General features: G+C 44.2%; 1 long non-coding RNA gene across 1 annotated transcript in view; it reads left to right on the top strand.

Annotated features, from left to right (window-relative positions):
* The window catches only part of LOC138294090 (uncharacterized), a 74,262-nt gene that overhangs the window by 13,376 nt on the left and 40,943 nt on the right, over window positions 1-19,943 (top strand). The window contains exon 2 of the long non-coding RNA XR_011203176.1: window positions 676-813. This is a non-coding gene — a long non-coding RNA (uncharacterized lncRNA). The remainder of the gene's footprint in view (window positions 1-675; window positions 814-19,943) is intronic.

Below are 19,943 nucleotides of genomic sequence, written 5' to 3'. Positions count from 1 at the left end.
ACTTTTCGAAAAAAAATTATTTTTAAAAAACAAACTTCCATAGCTATAGTTTGTTTTTGAAAAATAAAAATAAAATTAAGTAACCCACACCAGTGTTCTTCCATGTTGTAAGGCTCATTTTTCTTTTATTCACTGCCCCTCACCACCAGAAAATACCTGGTGCTGATGGCCATCAAATGAAGTTTTACACTGACAGAGCACATTTTACTCTACTGGTGTAGAACTTGTGGCCTGTCTGATTCAAAATCAAGCAGGCTGATGTTGAGTTTTGCAGACGGAGTACTCTATCACCGTTGCAACAGAGTACCTGTCGGCGAAACTCTAAATCAGTGAGAGAGGCCCACCTAATGGAAATCAGTACTAACTCTGCCCCTCATGAGAACAGTGCATCCCAAACCTTGGTCACCTCACACATTCACCATGTGGGCCATTGCTTTTTAGTGGGGAAATCCGAGAGTAACACCCTGTGAATCGCACCAACTAAGCTATGCCCCTGCTTACTTCTGACGCTTATGATCTATATTGGAAATCACTAGTGTAGCCTTTCATGATTGTCTGAAAAAATATTAGATTGTATTGGCTAATAACAATATCTAAAATGGGAATGAAAACAGGCTTTATGAGTATGTAAATTACATTTTTGATGGCTATACTTCAATTGTAATTGACATTCAGAGAGAGGGTCGAAGAAGCATCACCCTTACAGAAGACATGGAAGAGTCACACTCCAAGATCCTGGTGCAATAAAAGCAAACACCCCTGCTAGGACAGTGTAACAAGTGTTCTTCTTTCTCCCAGCGCTACAGACTCTTGGTAATTATGTTTTTAAATTATTTTCAGTAAGTAAGTTAAATGTCCCAGGTGTATTTTTTAAACATTAAACTTGCTGTTAATGCATGTTTTGTTTTCTTATGGTATTATTTATCCAACTCCAAAGCACAGACCCCCCAAGATTTTGCAGCATTGATTGCACATTTTTTGGCACAAAATGGAAATTTTGCAGCACAAAATTTGACATTTTGCAGCATTATTGCAGCACTTTATTTTACTCATACTCAGTCCTTTACAGCCTTAAATCAGTGGAAACTCTTTTAACAGAGTATTCAACTTTCAAGTAGGCATGTTTGTAGCTTCTGAGAGCATCTGCTATACAGAAAGGAAGAATTCTGTTGAATGCAGTGAGTCAGATCAACAAATAAATCGGGATAACACAAAGTCCCAAAACAAATACGCAACTCAACACAAAGCACAAACACATTTTCAATTACAGCGGAGGAATGTGGGGTGGCAAAGAAGCCACAGGCTTCCATCAGTTAAAATGTAGTCTGCGTCTGCTATCAAGAAAGCCTACCAGGCAGTGGTCTACGACATCTGATTTATTCAGTATATCAGAAGCACGCCGGACCTAGGCACTTGAGTAACTTTGAAGGATCAGGTGTTGTGGGTCGTGCTTTGAACTGACTGGACAATTTACATTTTCATTGAGGGAGGTACTACTGTGACATTCATTGTTTGCCCCAAAAATATACAGTGCCCTCCAGAATGAGGAGCACAACATCTTAATCCTCTGCCACGCAGTGTGATGTGCGGGAGTCTTCCAATCTGAAGTCACCAAGCCAATGTGTCATCTGGGGGAGGCGGGGGAGCTCTCTCATACAGTATCTTCCAGACTTTTGTATCTGCTTCTTGTAACCGGTACCGCCAAGTCTAATATGCCACTCGCATCCCAATCTTCTGCCACCAGGGTGTCTGTACCCATCCTTGATGTGTCCTCCTGTGTAATGCCCAGGAACTCGCACTCTATGTCACTGGATCCTCGATCTAAGACCAAAGCTCTACTTTCACCACCATCCCAAAGTTTTCATCACGAACCTCTGGTGTGCTGACTATTGAAATCTGTGTTTATAGGTCTAAAACAGCTGCAGATGTAAAATTAGATTTTATCTTTCCAACTCCTATGTTTTCCAGCGCTACCTCCTTTGAAGTTTTTAGCTGCCGAAGTGATTGATAATCACAAGTTTAGCTCGTGCACACAACAGTCAGGTTTTCCCCTGGTCAGAGGCCTAGCACCCTCAGATTTCGCTGCACTTTTGTAAAAAGTGCAGGCTGTTCACAAAACTGCTGATTTTGCAATTTTATTGTGAATTACAAAATCCTGGAGGGTCTGCATAATGTACTGAAGTGCATTTCACAATCAATAACAACTTTTTTTAAATGTATTTTTCATTTAAATTGCATGTTATTTTATTTGTAACTATCTGACGGTGAAAGACCAAAAAAACGTATAGAATATTTTGGTTTTTTAGCCCCACCTATGAACCCACACTCACTGAGCTCACCCTCACTGCAAGCAGCATAACAGTTCCTATACTTTTTTTAATGCACTTTGACAGCTGCCCTTTCATCCCTTCGTTTTATTCCACTCACTTTTCTTTCCCTTAATTACCCTCTATCCCCCCTCACTTCCTTAATTCTATGTGCTGTCTCTCATTCCCACCCCTCTCACCTGTCCCCCCCTTTCAATAAGGACTCACTGCCCTTTGCAATTCCTACCCCTCCTTTTACCTCCAATCCTATTTCTCTAATTTATTCGTCCCTTCGACTCCCTTCTTTACTGTCCTTTCCGCTCCAATACGCTCCTTTCCATACATCCATCCCTCCCTTGTTAGCCTTCTTCAATCCCTTCTCAGCCTCCTCCCTCTTGCCTTCCTTAACACACTCGCCTCATTTATTATCTCTTCACTTCTTTCTGTGTTGGTGAAAGGTTACGTTGGCTGAGGCAATGAGGAGCCTGCATGCAGGGTGGAACATTTTAAGTTGAGTGACATCTCGTGCTTTTGCCCAAAGTTGTTGTTTTTCTTGTCTGCAAATAGTGTGCTTGTTGTCAGTGAGCTCTTAGAAATACCACGCCGCTAAGAATTTGGGAGTCGGGGATCATATTTTTCAATGGTTGCTTGGTGTCCACAAGTTATTTTAAAGCGGTGTTGCATAAACTGATGAGTATTTGAGGTCTGTTACTTGTTGATGGTGAGAATGAGTTCTTCTGGTATCGAGTTTTGCTGATTTCGATTGGCCTTGGTGTGATGGTGTGATGGTATGAAGGAGGGACAAGATAATGGCTAAGTGGTCGCCATAGTCCAGTAATACCCGAAGCTTGATTTAGATTAATTTTAAGACTGTCAAGATTATGTTGCGGTGTTAACTTTTGAGTAGGTAGGTAGGTAGGTAGGTTCCCAGCTGTGTTACCCATTGTCTAGGGTATTTAAAGGTGTAAGGTAGCTGTCTTTGGGACATAATACTGAGCTTTTCAGATGCATGGTCTGGAACCCATTCCAAGGCCTTTCCTGTGCAGCACCCTCGTCCGGCGGCACACCATACCATTTCAATATGAAGGCTTCCTTTGCCAGTGCACCCAGTCATTCCCTTCCACACGTTATACTAGTGTGCTACTGCCACCTCGGGTACAGCGCCTCCGATGTACCTTAATCGTGTGCTTCAGACTCCCTTGCTGGATATTTTAAATATTGTACGTTTAGGTGCAGCTCCACTAATGCACCTTAATTTTGACCAACGCTACTTACTGATTTTAGGTACTCCAGGCCAAGCAGAGGTGGGGCATTGCTCCTTCATGACCTGCTGCACACATTACAATTCCTGTACTGAGTTATGGTCATAGTTTAAATGAAGCTATTATGGCTGTAGGGTGTCACCTAGCGTCATGACCTTTTTTGCGGCCATAAAGATAAATATTGCGGTCATCGCGCCCCTCAGCTGATTTTGCGATTATTCCACTAGTCGCGAAATTGAGAAATGCCGGAAGGTTTGAAAAGTACTTCACATCTGCAGTTTGATAAGCAATTAAAGGGTTAATGGTGTTTGTTCTTCAGATAGGAGATTACAACATATCCCCTTCCCGTGCTATAAAGACAAATACAAGGAGATGCTGGCAATGGGATAGAGGTTTACAAACATACTGAGGCCCTGTTAAATGCTTACAGTGTCTGAAAATGCAAGTAGAGCCAGAGCTGGGGCAGTCAGTGACATCTCTCAGCCTTGAGCAAGAGGAATCAAGTCCTGTTTCTAAAAATAGTGGAGAGACTGTCAGATGTTGAAAGACCTCTTGTGGACCAGAACAAAAACTCTAATTTACTTGTCTCTCATTTGTGTCCTTACTCAACAGCTTCCTTTTCTCTTTTTGTGTTTGTCCCTCCCATGAGCATAGCTACTTTACCATCCTTTTGATGTAATGACTTGTATCCTTCCCCTACTTACATTCATGGAACTACTTTTTTCTTCACTACATGCGAGTGCATGTGTTTTATATCTCTCATGTGCTGCTTCCCCCCTCAACTCCCAGCCCCTCTCACTTTTCCTGTTGCTCTGACCCATCTCACCCGTTGCTTCAGACACTCTTCACTGTGCCATTTTTATTTTTTAAATCCCCCACCCCCAAGCTCAGTGGTGTTATGCAAAATGAATGGGGCCCCTGAAAAACGAGGTGCTCCGGAGTCGCCCGTAGCTCACGGATATTAATTTCCTTGTAACTGAAAGAGGTCCCAGAGAATGGTGGGGCCCCCTGAAAGTTTGCCCCTCTCCCGTGCTGCAAGGGCCTCTGCCCATGACAGGTGGCAAGCAACTGTAAAGCGGAAACTCAACCTGGGTCCCAGTGACCAGCGAGTTTCCTCCACCCATCCAGGCCTGCGGGGTGTTTGTTACACCCATGCCTCAGCTCTACAGCTCTCTCTGTGACATCCATGAGGCTGCACCCCACTCCCTTAACCAGCAACACAAAATCAACAATGTTCCAAGTTTGTAACTTTCTGCTCTGGAAACACTGTGCTGTTTCCTAAGACGTCACTGTAACTGCAAGGATTCTGCAGAGAAGAGTGGAGACGTGAGAGGCCTCCTTGTGGATGGGATAGCATAGGAGCCATTCACCTGGCGGGTAATGTGGGGCCCCGTGTTATACCCCCGCTCAAAATCCTGTTGCTCCCAAGTGGACTGAACCTCTCCTTCTCCCTCCCCCTCCCCCGCACACTTCTTCAGCTGCTCTCCTATCTCCGCCATCCCTCCACTTTGTGTGCTTTATTTTTTTTTAAAACTTTATTTCACCTTTTTAGATCGCCAGGCAGTGGCGGCTGCAGTCCGGGCAAAGTGGCGGGAAGCACAAAACAAAAAAGACACACAAAAAAACGTACCTGTCGCATAGCCGCCAGTTTGCTACTCTTCCAGGTCCCTCGCTAAAGGCATAGCCTTCCAGTCTGTCCTGCGGCCAATCCTAACACTGCTGTAATGCTGCTGGCAGCATGAGAGCAGCGTCAGAATTGGCCTGAGCGCTCTTGATTTGCACTCCCAGGCAGACTGGGAGCTTGTGCCTGTTCTCTCCACACAGTGCTGGGTTGGAGAAAGCTCAGTGCGCATGTGTGTTTGGCCGTCCTGATATGGACGGCCAAACACACATACGCACTGATGGGAGTGCACCTACCACTCCCCCCGGTGCCTTTCATCCCCATGGCCCCGCCCCAAAAAATAAAACAATAATAAACATAGTTTATTATCGTTTAATTTTTCACATTTGCAGCTGCTGGTGCTGGAGGCGTGGAGGGGAGGGAGAGGAGCGACGCTCCTCCGCCATAGCGGAGGAGCTGCCACTGAGGCCCGGCAGCTTCAATATGCTGCTTGCCTGTTCTTTTTCAAAAATGTGATTTTGCACAATGTTTGTATTTCAAGATTGATGTCTGCCACGTTAGGTTGCTTTTAAAAAAAAGCAAACAAACAAAAAAAATCAACCGTGTCATAACACTTATGCGTCATCCCGCCTTTTTTATATTGCCAATGCTGCACTGCCTATGCAAAAAGTATTTTCCCCTTTTTTGTGGTTGATAACGTTAACGGCAAAAGGCATTTGCAAAGCCATCCTGTACACATTAGCACCCAAAAGGCAATACTAATTGGCTTTGTCAATTACTTTGGAAAAAAAAAAGCTTTTTAAAAAAACGTTTTTAATGTTATCCTTCCTAAAACACTCATAACCGGGTCCATTTGTTAGATCACCAGATCCTTTGTTCATCTCTACCCTAAGCTCTCAGAACTCTTCGATCCATTTAGTGCTTTCAAGTGAACTGCGGCGACATATGTAGTTTAGAAGCAAACAATTACATCATGTGGGATACTGAGACTACTACACAGACACAGAAGGAAGCAAGCTGACATTAGAAAACTGAATGGGGTACCAAAAAGGACACAGGGTACCAACACTGACACAGTGTCAAAGGAGCATCAACACTGACATGGGGACATTGTTGTGAGTATAGTGACAAAGCGGCACTGACTAAGGACATTGACCTTAACAAAGGGACACGGACTCGGGGCACCGACAAATGAACACTGTCATTAGGATACTGACGCAGGCAAATCACAGTTGTTACTAGGACACTGGCTTAGAGACACTGCAACAGGAGCACCAGCAGAGACATGGGAACAGCTGCACTGGAACGCTGCCATGGGGCACTAATGCTTTAACGCTGGCCTGGGCTGGCGCTGCCATGGGGCACTAATGCTTTAACGCTGGCCTGGGCTGGCGCTGCCATGGGGCACTAATGCTTTAAGACTGGCCTGGGCTGGCGCTGCCATGGGGCACTAATGCTTTAAGACTGGCCTGGGCTGGCGCTGCCATGGGGCACTAATGCTTTAACGCTGGCCTGGGCTGGCGCTGCCATGGGGCACTAATGCTTTAACGCTGGCCTGGGCTGGCGCTGCCATGGGGCACTAATGCTTTAACGCTGGCCTGGGCTGGCGCTGCCATGGGGCACTAATGCTTTAACGCTGGCCTGGGCTTGCGCTGCCATGGGGCACTAATGCTTTAAGACTGGCCTGGGCTGGCGCTGCCATGGGGCACTAATGCTTTAACGCTGGCCTGGGCTGGCGCTGCCATGGGGCACTAATGCTTTAACGCTGGCCTGGGCTGGCGCTGCCATGGGGCACTAATGCTTTAACGCTGGCCTGGGCTGGCGCTGCCATGGGGCACTAATGCTTTAAGACTGGCCTGGGCTGGCGCTGCCATGGGGCACTAATGCTTTAAGACTGGCCTGGGCTGGCGCTGCCATGGGGCACTAATGCTTTAACGCTGGCCTGGGCTGGCGCTGCCATGGGGCACTAATGCTTTAACGCTGGCCTGGGCTGGCGCTGCCATGGGGCACTAATGCTTTAACGCTGGCCTGGGCTGGCGCTGCCATGGGGCACTAATGCTTTAAGACTGGCCTGGGCTGGCGCTGCCATGGGGCACTAATGCTTTAACGCTGGCCTGGGCTGGCGCTGCCATGGGGCACTAATGCTTTAACGCTGGCCTGGGCTGGCGCTGCCATGGGGCACTAATGCTTTAACGCTGGCCTGGGCTGGCGCTGCCATGGGGCACTGGCGCTCAAGGCAGTGGCGTAGCGTGGGTTGTCAGCACCCGGGGCAATGCAAGTAATTTGCGCCCCCTAACCCGTGGATTTTAGCACTCGCGAGTGCGAGCGCGCCCCCCCCCAGATGTTGCGCCCGGTGCGGCCGGCCCCCCCTGCACCCCCCACGCTACGCCACTGGCTCAAGGACGCTGATCCTAACGCGATGACACTAGGAAACAATACCAGGACCATGATGCAACATGGGGACACCGACTCAAGGACAGCAAGTGTGGCGAAATGAAACTAGCGTACTGACATGTGGATACTGAGCGGGGGCACTAGCAAAAGGACACAGAGAGAATGACACTGGGATGCCGCTATTGGAACACAAACCTAGAACACTGACAAAGAGGTGCCAACTCTGACACTAGGACACCGACACAGCAGCACCAGCAACCACATAGCCACACTGGCACAAGGACGCTAGCACAGCCACTAGGGTTTTAAAACTCCACACTTCCAAGCTTTTTTTGTTTCGCCAAGACTCCATCTGCATGTAAATGGCGTGTTTTCCTCTTTTTGCTGATGCCGAACATCAATGGCAATATTATTATATAAAAATGCCAAGAATTACATGAGGACATTAAAATGGGGGCAGTGAGACTAGACATCAGACAGCGGGAACAAACATTGATGCTGGGATGATAGCATGGTGGCTGATGCTGGGAGGCTGACACCGAGGTAAGTATGTTCAGATACATCACTGGGCATGGTACTGGGACACCAACATAAGGGCTCTGACTGGGGGGGGCGGACACAACACTGAAATAACTGAACTTTGGTTACTCACATGGGGACACTGGCACTGGGATGCTGGTGCAAGAATACTGACGTGAAGATACTGGCACAGGGGTACAGGTATTGATACTGACACGAACACTAACGTGGAAATTGGTCACAGCGGCGCTGCCTTCACATTCAGTGACACTGGGACAAGAGAAAACGTACCCAGAAACAATAAAACTAACTTTGGGACACTGATTGGGCTGCTGTGATTATCAAATTGATAATGGCATGCAGAACTGGCATGGAGACGTTGGCACTGGGATGCTGACATCGGGTTACTGGCACTGGGACACGTGTACGTGTATAAATGGAAACACTGACATTCATATTTTAACACTGGCAAATTGAAACGAATGGACAGTGACACATAAGTACTAACACTGGCATAGGGTCACAGACCCAGAAACACTGACATATCCGCAAACACCAATGCAAAGATACTGACAAAAGGACACCAGCACTGGGATACTGACAGACGGACACAGGGATACTGTCACTAGAGCACACAGGGACGCTGGCACAGGGATAAGGACACTGGGGCACTGACACCAAAGCACAGGGAAAGGAAAAAAGGGTTAAAAGAAAAGAAAAGGAGCACAGGGGAATTAATACTGACACTGAAGCACTAGCGTAGGCAATAGGAAGCCCATTACTGCCCCTGGGACACAGCCACATTTACAGTTAGACTTACGCTGGCACAGGTAAACTTCCAGGAGATGCTGATACTGGAATCATGACACTGAGACAATGGCAGCGATATTGAGAGGGGCATATTGGCACTGGAATCCTGACACTTTCACAGGGACACATATGGACGTGGGGACATGGTCACTGATGTGGGAACACTGAGATCTGGACAGGGAGGCAGTGAGACATGAATAGTGTGATTAACACAGACATCTAGAGACTGGCACTGCAACAGTGACTTTGTGATATTGGCAGTTAGGGACACAGTGTCACTGACGACGTCACTGAATTTGAACAAGGTCACTGACACTGGGACAAGAAGCCACATAGACATTAATATGTGGACACAATACTAGCCCAAGGAGCTGGTAGGGACATTATGGATTCCTGGACTAGAAACATAAGAACAAGCAAGTCTATAGTTCACACTAAACGATGTTCTTTTAGCAATCCTCAGAACAAAGTGGATAAACGCTGCCCAAACTTTATATTATAGAGACAGTAAGGCAGCCTATAATCTTACACACACCATGAACCCTCAGAACTGCCCAAAATAAACCCAAACCCAACCTCGGCAATTTGAGTTCAGAGAATGAACCTCGTTGGTCCAGGGCACTGAGTAACATGTTTCCTGCTGCCAGAGAACAGAAAAGGGGGCTTGGCCTGCTGCATGTGCAGAAGAGGACTAATATTTTCCTCTTTGAGCTGGCTTTAAAATTTACACTGCACCGCTTGATTCCTGCCATTTTATTTGAAGCATTGTGCAGGCAGCCACAGGGAGAGAAAGAAAACTATAGTTGAGAATGAGGAGCCGAAGTATATGATCCCCACTCACTGCCAGTGGCTTAGGACCCAAGCATTGATGGTTGTGTAAAGAAAATAGGTGCATAGGCCCAGTGTTGTCCGTAGGAGGCTGAAGCTGGCACAACTGAATGCCAGGAATACCAAGGTTGCTGGGTTCACTCTATGTAACTGTTTTTCGGTCTTTCTTATCATCCTTCTTTCTCCCTTTTCTGCCTTTCTCCATTTTGGTCTGGATCAACTTCTGATGATGAAGAATAAGCTTTGGTCAACAACGTGTGCAGGTGCCCACCACCTGCACCCGAGGCACAAGTTAAGCTTTGAGTCCAGGACGCCTGCACGAAGGTCGGGCAGCTGCTTACTTCTCGCTCCTCTGACTAGTGGTGGTGGCCTCACTGCCACACACGCTCTCTGAACTGTGCCCTGGCTACCCCGACGCCTACGATCTCTTTGTCTATCTATCCCACGGAGGACTTTCCCACAGGAGCCAGTTACAGTTACTGCAGGGCAGACTGCCTAGGCCATGCGTCTCTACGGTACTCCGAACTATGGGCAGAAGAGTTTAGGACTGCCTTCAAAACCCCATCAGTTATTAGCCATGGCATTAGTGGAATGCCCCTAGAAATGGAATGTAGCATTTGTCACATACTTCTCCAAATCTGCCTTGGGCCAGATTTCAAAACCCCATTTATACCCGCGTTTAGGTTCTGTTTAGTTTTCATCGATTTTACTGGTCAGTGGTGCTTCCAAAACACTATTTGCGAGCTTTTCCTGAAAAATTAATTCCCTAATGTTTCTGGCTTACCGTGTTGTAAAAGGCACGATACAACTACTTGTAATGATAGAATAGAAGTAATACATTCAAAAATATCACAAAATATATGACGTCCTTTAAAATGTAACTTCATTGCACCTACCTTTTGAAAAGCTATCGCAGGGGGGCCCACGCTCCCTTGCGGCTTCTTTTATGATATGGTTGTTGCTTGAGACCATGACCCCTAAACATCTGACACCACCCCCCCCCCCCCAACCCCGCTACGGGCCTGAGAAGGGGGAAGGAGTAGTGGAGCGTTGCAAGCCATTCATGTTTGCCACCCCTTCCTCAAATAGCATAGTTTTTGCTGAAATTTGAATGCAGTCCTGGTGGAATGCATTCATTTTTATTTGAAACACACCATACAGAGCTTAAGGGGCGGTGTGTGCAGGAGCGTATGCATTCAAAGGGATGCTGTGTTTTCCGGCAATAGTTACCTGTGTGTTCTACATCTATTTCTTATCTATTCCTGGGACAGGGCATAACACAGGCCTTTGCAGCCCCTTCGATACAGGGTGGTCTCTATCCCTTCAGAACCCCCCAACTCCTTCAGAAGAGCCAATGAATGTCTGTGAGATTTGTGAGACTCAGGGGCCCCTCTTCACATTCCGCAGGGGGGCCATCATGTTACCTTACGCCAATGTTCTTGGAGCTGCAAAGGGAGGTTTAAAGCTCTGTAAGAGCACCATTTTGGACCACACAGAAGACAATGGAAAGCAATGAGAGAAGGGTGAGAGATAGGGCGAGAGTATTAATGGTGATCCACCTTTTTTATAATGTACAACTTGTATGTGTAAGTGTAAAGGTGTACCAAGCGTACGGTTTTGTAGGTATGAAAATTACGCTAGTGTAGTGTGTTGGTTAGGTTGATCACCTGGGTTGTAATCCAGGCTTTTAATTTTAACTACAAATTGATCACTCTCAACCTGTTTCTCAACTCCAGAGGTCTAAAGAGTGGACATTTACTCCTACAGGAAGTACATTTTGACTTTGAAAGTTTGACCATTATCTGGTAGGGCTGGGGCACGGCAGGGGGGGTGCCGTACATCTAACTGACACATCTGCAGCCCTCCAGCCCTCCCGCCCTCCCAGAGGCACTGTCCTGCTCTCAGATATAGCTTGGCCGAGTTCTGTGTCTTCTACAGATATCCGCATTTCATTTGCAGATTCCAGGTTTCATCCTTGGTGGGATTGCTTGCTAGATGATTTGTAGCGGTGCACAGATCTGCACCTACCTGGATTGCAGTAGACAGACTCTCAGGCTTGCTGGACTCAGCCTTTCGTGTCTCAGAAAGACTGCAGTAGCTTCACTGGGACAATGCAGGGACTTCTCAACATAGCTGCATTATACTTAAGGGGAACATACCAGCACTTCTGAGTAAAACTGCTATGCTTTTAATGGTACATTACCCACACCTCTTATCATGGCTAGCATATTAGTACCGAGAAGGGCTCCTATACCCGTACAGACAGTACATGTATTACTTAATAGGAATGACATACGTTTTATGAAACACTGCACCAGTTATTAGATGCGCTTCAGTATTGTTCTTGGGTTGTACAGGCACTTGTCTTCAGAACTTTCCTACTGGTCTGGAACAGTCACACCACTGTATAACTGCTTTCAAAGCTCACGTTTAAGGTATGTCTTAGCAGGGTACGACATGCTTTCAGTTGGGAGTAATGCAATCTCTCAACAGGACTGTCATACCCACATAGCTCCAAGACCGAAGCTATGGAATGTTTCAGCCTCTATCCAGACAGAGGCATCCTACTTTTCATGGTAGAGTACTGGTGCTTCTCTGTATGGTTGCTGTGTTTTTGATGCAGCAGTACCAGCATTTCTCAGCAGATCATGCCTCTGCACTGGGCAATTCCTGGAAAAAGTGCGCCTCTTTGGCTAAATAAATACTATATGGGGGATGAATCACTACCCTGAGCCCCTCCACTGTACCAAGGGGAGTTGCAAAGCTGGATCAGTCCTGGAGAAAGAGGGAGTGCATAGTTAAATCAGTGTCTTACAGGTTATTCTGCATTATGTGCCTTTCCTGGACAGAGGAGAGCTGCATCTAAAACTGCACCAAAGGACTCCTGTGGACATAAAAAGGCCACATAGGTGAATTTGTCACTGTCAACAACATGTTTTCCAGCTTTATGTGTCTGCATCAGAAGAGAATGCGAATATGGCTCTCTGCTGCACTTGATAAACAGCGGAGACACATTTTCCTTTAGGAATCATGTTCTTGTACTCTTTAAACAGAAATATTACCAATTTGTGGATACCCTTATTAGGTGCAATGTCTGCAACACACGATCATTGCATGCCAGTGATCAGGTTGAAGTATAGCCAGGCTGGAGCTAGTGTGCATTGTTGTGCTGTAACTGATAGTTACATATTACTAACATTATTGATGATGTTTACTACTGTCATGCTTTCTCCAAAGTTTCTCTTTTACTCTTCTGTACATCAACTAGTCTATCACAATATTTACTGAGTTGTGTGGGTTCTCCTTAGTGCCTGGTTTAGACACCTGTACCTTAGCATGAGGCCAGGAGCCTGTGCCTTTTAAACGTAGATATGTTATATTCTTTTTCATATTTTTTAGTACCACCAGCTTTCAGCTTGTTGTTTTTATATTTGAATCAACTGTAAGCATCTATCTATAGCAAACAGTCACTTGGCTTGCAACACTCCAGATACTAGAGTCGTTTATACCCTTTTTTGCATTATGACCTATGGAGCAGCTGGGGGCATTTTCCACATGAATCTTCACTTGTTACACCAAACAAAAGAAAAAGCTACTTGACTATATCTTTCTGTTTCCACTGTCACAGAACTTGCACAAGAGTTTCTAGCTACCATACAGCAACTCATTATCTGGCTGTTATAACATGAGCAATAAAAAATATACAATATTTTAGCCATAAGAACCTGGTTAGCTTGCAAAAGAAATGAAGCTAAGAAACTCACGTTTATAGAGGCCCCACAGACAAATTCAATAGACTTAACAGACCTACGTTTACTGCCTCACTCACTAAAATCATGTCTATGGGGGTTATTCTAACTTTGGAGGAGTGTTAATCCGTCCCAAAAGTGACGGTAAAGTGACGGATATACCACCAGCCGTATTACGAGTTCCATAGGATATAATGGACTCGTAATACGGCTGGTGGTAAATCCGTCACTTTTCCGTCACTTTTGGGACGGATTAATACCTCCTCCAAAGTTAGAATAACCCCCTATGTGTGTTAACATACATCATGGCCTGTAACGTGACATTGGCAGGCGTATAAGACAAGCATGTTCAGATATGATACTGTAGTTCAAAACATATCTCTTAGGAATGTTTTCAAGATTGATCTTCCTTCAAAGAACAATACCACAATACTGTATTACTGACCAAATAAGGAGGAACAAAGTCCCAAACCCGCTTGAGGAAAGATTAGGAAATGTGGTTGTGGCTGTTTGTAAGGAATGGAACAGTAGAGCAGTCCACCTACTAGGTGTCAACAACGTCAAGTCAGGTAAGCTTAGTAGAACTCTCCTAAGAAGAGACTAGTGGGTCTTAAACCATTGCATCATTGCAGAAATGTTCAGCCAGTGCGGGATTGGGTGAGCTCTCCTAGATTTGTACAAGTGAAAGTGGTGAGAGCACAGATTTCACATCTGGATTTTCAAAACAGGACTCATAGGAGTAAGCCCTTTAGCCATGTCTTCTATATATGTTTCCTCCATCGTCGTGATCTGGAAGGTGATTACCAAGCGGAAGAACTCTAAAAGGGGATGATCCTATTCACCCCAGATTTGGCTCCCTAATTGTGCTATCTGGATCTGCTTCTGCTGTCAGAGGCAAGAGTGGAATTTGTAGTTATGGGTAGATCTTGTCTACAGAATGACATAATCGTCCACAAAGCCTATCTTTGTTTAACTTTACTGCTTAGATCTTGAGTTCATGCAGTTCTGCCATGTGAAGTTCACTTCAGACTGCAAGACTATTTTGAAGGAAGCCTGTATCTAGCCACAAGATTCAACTTTTTTAAATTTGAAAATGTTCTTTATCTGGTACCTGAAGAAAGGATTGGAACCAAAGACATGTCAAGAAGTGAATGTTTATTTATTTTGTGCATTGAGTGAGATTCAGTCTGCAAATTACAATAAAGGTCAACTTGGCAGATATTGTAGTGTACAAGATATGCTCCTAACAATATTTTTTTTTCATAATCTCCATGATCAGTGATTTAGAAGGCCTAAGGGAAGTCTTCCCTCTGAAAATGCATTCTCCTCCTTGTGAACTACTGGCCAGATTTATTAACGCTTTGCGCCGGTGCTAAGTCATGAAACGATACAAACCAAGGTGAATTGTTGATTTAGGGCATTGTTTTGAGGTGGAAAGTTGCCTGAAAGTAACACAAAGTAGTGCTCTGTGCTACAACACGCTGATGTCCAATGGGTGGTATATTGCCATCCCATTGAAGCCGCCCATGGATTTTGATGCAAAGTTTTGTCTGCCATCTTTTGTATGCAGAGCATTGTGCTATAAAAAATATGCTTCCCTGAAGCAGGCACAGAGTAGAAGGAACGTTTTATTTTTTCCAAACTTTTTCCAATTCCAATTTTCATTGTATTGCAATGTCCAGCACACATACAAATTGGGAAAAGTTTTTTAAAAAATTAGTCTAATCACAGTGTTTTGTATGTTAATGGCAACGCTTCCAGCACAAAGTATATGCTGAACTAATGCGCACACATTTCCACTACAATGCAAAGGTGTATGAATGACACAAGGCAGTCAGAAAGTGGGAAAAGAGCAGCAGCACCATATCTTAGTCAATAGGGTGCTGTCTATGTCTCTCTCTCACACACACACACACCCAACGCAGCACAGCAACTTGGCTTACTGAAGTGCATCGCATAAGATATTAGTAAATCTGGAACTCCATTTAGCCCTGTCCAAATTAATAAGGCTCTCTGTTTGATCCACTGAACCATTGCATGAATCCATTCTCCAGCACCTCCCCTGAAAAGCAGCTCTTCTGTAGTCAATTACATCAGCCAGAAAGTACATTGGGATACAGTATACTTTCCCATACTCTGTATAATTACTCTGAACATTTTCCTGAGAGCATGATTTCCAGCCAAAAAGGATTTCAGATTCCACAGGAATTAAACCATTGCTCTCACTTGATGTTCTTCTGCAGTCTACACACTCCTTCATATATAAGACATCAAACACGGTCTTAAACATTATACCTGAAAAAACAACAAGGCATTGCAGCTACGGGTGCTCCAAAGTCTGAAAGCTGCAGAACAGCCATCCAGAAGCCCGACATTCTTTGGCTAGGCATAATTGTCTGACTCTAACTCCAGAACTGATACTGAAGTGGGTCAAGATTCAGTGCATAACACTTAGTTAGATAATTAACTTAATTATGCTCCTTGTTCTCTCATGCCTAACCCCCTCTCATGGATGAACTTGATATTCATACATGTAGAATAGAATAGTAAGGGAGAACCCATGATGGAAACATTTAAGCTACCAGCATGTGATCCAGATTCTCTGCCATAAATCAGGCAGTGGACAACCCTCCTACCTGCTAAACCAGAATACCAGCTGTGACTAAGGGCCCTGTTTGCGTACCAGCTTTACTGCCGGAGTGCAGCTTTTACAAGAGCCACATGAAAGCTGCCCCTACCTTTGGATACATTACAGTTATATGTATGAAGTGAAGAAACAAATGCGCAGAAGAGAGTCTTTCAAATGCGTGTTTGTGATTTACTTGACCAATCTCATTGCCTCCAAACAGTGGGCATCTAGAATGCAGCTTTTTAAGTCAAGCGCGCAATTGCTCTGGCCTGTTGTAATCTATCTGTGGGCTTTTAACCATGCTCACCGCACGCCCATCACTGTCACTCGTTCATGGACTTGCCTTTCAAAAATCCTTTGTCATCATTGGTAAATGCTTTACGTTTGTCCCTCCTTGGGGCAGTTGTGTTACAGCCTCAGCCATCAACCCTTTTACATTGATAATTGCACGTTTGCCGATACATTTGATTGCGAGCAAACTTATTTTCCCTTTTCTGTCTCTCCTTCGCGCTCGTGCTCATGGCTGCCATGGCGCTTTGAATCAGCTCACTTATTTTAACTGTTTTACTTTTCATTTTCAATTTATGCTGCAAGAAAAGTCCAGTTAGGAATTTACAAAGCTAATAGCTCTAACTCGAGCATACACGAGACACATTGCATTGCAAATACTTGTTTCAACTGCAGGTAAAATCTAACAGTCAAATAACCATACATAACTCTGACTTAAGCCTCCTAAAATTTGTATTACACATATGTGTACAATGCTTGTGATTTAAAAATGTTCATATATATATTTTGCACCTGCCCATGGCACGCATACATTACACACAAACAGTCTCAACACGGATGCAGAAAAGCTAGGGTTCTCAGAGGCATTACTGACGCCAGGAAGTGCAAATTTGGTGCCCACTCACAAAGATGTATTTCCTGAGACTTTCCTAAAAGTTTAAGAATGCACGGGTTACATTTATTGGAATTCACAGCTCATACCCAGATTGACCTTGTGTAGGTTCTGCAGAAAGTGCAGTAAAGCATATGTATCAATCTAGTTTTTACAAAGTATGCGTAGATACGTGAAATAATTACTAGTTATATTGAATGAAAGAATAGGTTTCATACTAAATTATACAAATCTAGAGATTTGTAATGTGCACATTTATGGGATTACAAAAAGCAAAGGGCAACAATATATCGGAAAACTATAAAGCAAATGCACTTTGGGCAGTCCTTAAACATTATGCATGCATTGCACCTCAGTGTATGTAAAGTTTTTAAAAAGTTGTAATTTATCCTCGTACATAAACAGAAATTTACGCATTACGTGGATTCTGCAGATTATGTTTTCTTTGTGAATCAGCTTTCAAGCGTTCCCTTTCAACTACTACCTCTGCTTCTCATCATAGACAGCTGTTCATACAACCTACCCACTCATTTAATAATGAACAACTATTTTTTAACCATGAATTAAGTAGCAATTTAGATGAGCTACCCACCTTCAGTAAAGCTGTTTACTAAGATGCTTAATGGAGCAAGTGAATAAGGTAGTGTGGCATATAGCATCAGATAGAGCATACTGTGCTCCCCGGTGCGGATCCTCTGTAAGCATATTACCTGCACCCAGGATAACCAACCGTGATGGGTGAGCTAAAGACAGCAGTCCTTTTTTCGATGTGAGCTTTCCAAACATGTTTTACTAACACGTATGTTACAAGCATACTACATAATACCAAAAAGCATTAATGGAGATATGATCACGGGGCAGTTACCCTGGCTAGTCACTAAAGCCTAGATCACATTCAAAGCAACTCACAAAAGCACCAGCCCTGTCAAACTCATTTTGAGCTGATAAAAAAAAAAGACTCAAAAACTAAAATGTACTTTACCCGGAAGCACTAAGCACCAAAACTTCCAAAGCCCAAAAATCTAGCCTGCACTGTGGTGGCAGCATCACTACGTAACTCTATAGGGAATAATTAAAGAACACAACCAATTCTCCTGTCTTCCAGGAAAAATGTTCCTGATCCAAGCTCTCCCATAACCCATACCAATTAACTATATTGTTGTTTATCCTATTATGCATTTGTGATATGATACGTTGTTCTGTGTAAAGTGCACTGATATTTACTGCTGTAAAGAAAACCACTGAACGAAACAAAACAAATGAGTGTGATAAAAAGTGGACATGTTTGTTTTTAATCCTCCAATGCTGGTTTGGCTGTTGTTCCACCAATGCTACGCCCAGCAGGATACCAGAGAACAAGTCTAGTTCTTAACCATAAAAGGATAGTACCTCTGCTACTTCATGCCCTAAGCACTAAGAGGCATTGACGAATATCTACACAATATGTATTACCAGTTGGATATAGCTGGCATCGATCTTAAATTAACTTTTTTATACATATAGTTGTCTTAACTGGAACACTGGGCATCTTTTCAAACACAGTTATGAATAAAAAGTGGCAAATGCACTATATAAGACACAACAAAATAGCTGAGGCACCTGTTTGGGATCCATCCATCCCTTTACGGAGCGTGTTGTACAGAAATATATATATATACATACACACACACACACACACTCACACACACACACGTGTTCGTACTATGCAGCATTTTGAATCTAATATTGCACTTAAAGTCCTCCTGGCCATTTTATAATCAAGTTGAAAAGTAAATATCCCATCAGATTCAAGGCAGAAATAATTTCCCCGATGTATAATGTACACCAGGGTTAACCACAATTTTTCGGTGAACTAGAACCTTTAATATGGTATTCACATTATAAAGTCTCCAGTCTTCAGAGACAACATCAGTCCCAGCAAACAGGTTATGCAAGAAGGATGGAAACATTTCGGCGCCCCAGACATTTATAAAGCAGACATGGTAGTTGGGATTATCCTCCTGACATAATGGTGCAGCGGTGTTCTTCCTCATGGAACTTCCAGTGTATATCATTCAAATTCAAGTCTCTGCTTAGTATGCGAAAACAACTCCAGAGCTCACACTCACAACACACTGCCAGGCTTTGTTTTCATCACTGAAGCATAGTTTGGTCAGTAAAGCAACCACAGAGATGCTCTATCAGATTGGAATGAGTGAGAGAGAAAGGGGTTAGGGTCTGTATAGTCAGGGCCCAGGGGAAAAAACACACACCTGTTTCCATGTATGTGCATCAGAGAATAATACCACATTCTCCTATACTTTATGGCGCTGGGAGGGTTGCAACTTAAGATGGAGTCTCCTAGACATAACGAAGGGTGAGGTGGCAGAGTCACATAGGAGTTGAAAGTACATCATAAAGGTCAGTGCTGCAGCCCCAGGTAAAGCCTCATGTACATCACTAAAGTTGTAAACTGCAAGGTCAGCTCCAGTCTCAAGTACATTGTGAGGGTTTCGTATTGTAACCTCTATAAAGTCTCATATATATCATCTGGGTTGGAAGAGCAGCAACGTCAGATTGAGTCTCAAGTACACAGAAAGGGTTTCATATTGTAACCTTAATGAAGTCTTGTGTAAATCATCGGGGGTGGAGGTAGCAGGGCGAGTTGATTATCTACTACATTAGGATGATGTGATATTGTAACCTCAAGAAAAGTCCCACACACCAGGATAGCTGGAAGTGGACAAGATCTCACCAGTAGGAAGAAGTGCGGAGAAAGACAGGTCATCATTTAGGGTATGTCAGTGCTAGCTGGAGGGGTATGGTACCAGACTGGACAGATCATGTCCTAAATATTATTTACAAAAATATTGCCACGTTGGAGTTAATGAAAGAAAATCTACACCAGATAGGACGATATTTTTGTAAACAATATTTAGGGTGCA

The sequence above is a fragment of the Pleurodeles waltl genome, chromosome 4_2 (genome assembly GCF_031143425.1).
Source record: "Pleurodeles waltl isolate 20211129_DDA chromosome 4_2, aPleWal1.hap1.20221129, whole genome shotgun sequence".
Lineage (NCBI taxonomy): Eukaryota > Metazoa > Chordata > Amphibia > Caudata > Salamandridae > Pleurodeles > Pleurodeles waltl.
Note: the sequence above shows the minus strand (reverse complement) of the source record. Positions and strands in the feature narration are given on the sequence as shown.